Source organism: Arachis duranensis, chromosome 8, assembly GCF_000817695.3.
Source record: "Arachis duranensis cultivar V14167 chromosome 8, aradu.V14167.gnm2.J7QH, whole genome shotgun sequence".
NCBI lineage: Eukaryota > Viridiplantae > Streptophyta > Magnoliopsida > Fabales > Fabaceae > Arachis > Arachis duranensis.
The window spans coordinates 48223861-48225057 of record NC_029779.3 but is presented as its reverse complement, the minus strand read 5'-3'; positions in this window follow the sequence as shown (position 1 = coordinate 48225057).

Sequence of the window (1197 nt, the reverse complement as noted above, 5' to 3'; positions counted from 1 at the left end):
CAGAACACGCTGACTTGAAGGAAACATTCATCATCTGTCCAGAATTGTCTCATACCTGTTTATGAGACAAAAAGCTCCAGCAAATACATCAGCAATTTTCAAATAAGGAATCATAACTCAAAATTTCTAGACAAGTCCTAAGCATGCAGAATCTATCCTCAGCTAATGGTTTTGTAAAAATATCTGCTAATTGCTCCTCTGATTTAACAAATTGAATGCAAATAACCCCCTTTTGGACATGTTCTCTTATTGAGTGAAATTTCACTTCAATATGCTTAGTCCTAGAGTGCAAAACTGGATTTTTAGAAATATTAATGGCACTCATATTATCACACATCAGGGGTATATTTTCAGCCTTTAATTTGTAATCAGCAAGCTGTGTTTTTAACCATAAAAGCTAAGAACAACAAGAAGAAGCAGCTATATACTCAGTCTCTGCAGTGGATAAGGCCACTGTTGATTGCTTCTTACTTGACCAAACATTTAATGACTTTCCAAGGAAGTAACATAAACCAGAAGTGCTCCTTCTATCAACTCTATCACCAATAAAATCTGCATCACAATAACCAACTATAGAAAAATCATCAATCTTAGGATACCAAAGACCAAATTGGATGTGCCATGAACATATCTAATGATCCTTTTAACTGCAGAAAGATGTGGCTCTTTTGGTTTGGATTGGAACCTAGAACACAATCCAACACTTTGCACAATATCGGGTCTAGAGGAAGTTAAGTACATAAGAGAACCAATCATTCCTCTATACCTAGTCTCATCAACATCTTTCTCAGTTTCTCCCTTATCTAATTTTTAATTAGGGTGCATGGGAGTTCCCATGGGTTTGGCATTTTCCATACCAAATTTCTTAACTAATTCCTTGGCATACTTCTCTTGATGAATGAAAATACCATTTTTAGTTTGTTTAATTTGTAGCCCAAGGAAAAAATTAAGTTCACCCATCATACTCATGTCAAATTCACTTGTCATGAGTTTTCCAAATTCAGAGCAAAGGGATTCATTAGCTGATCCAAAAATAATGTCATCAACATATATTTGAACTAGAATAAAGGAATCATTAGAATTCTTGATAAATAGAGTTGTGTCAGTGGTGGCTCTTTGAAAACCATTTTTCAAAAGAAAAGAGCTAAGTCTTTCATACCAAGCTCTAGGAGCTTGTCTTAAACCATAGAGAGCTTT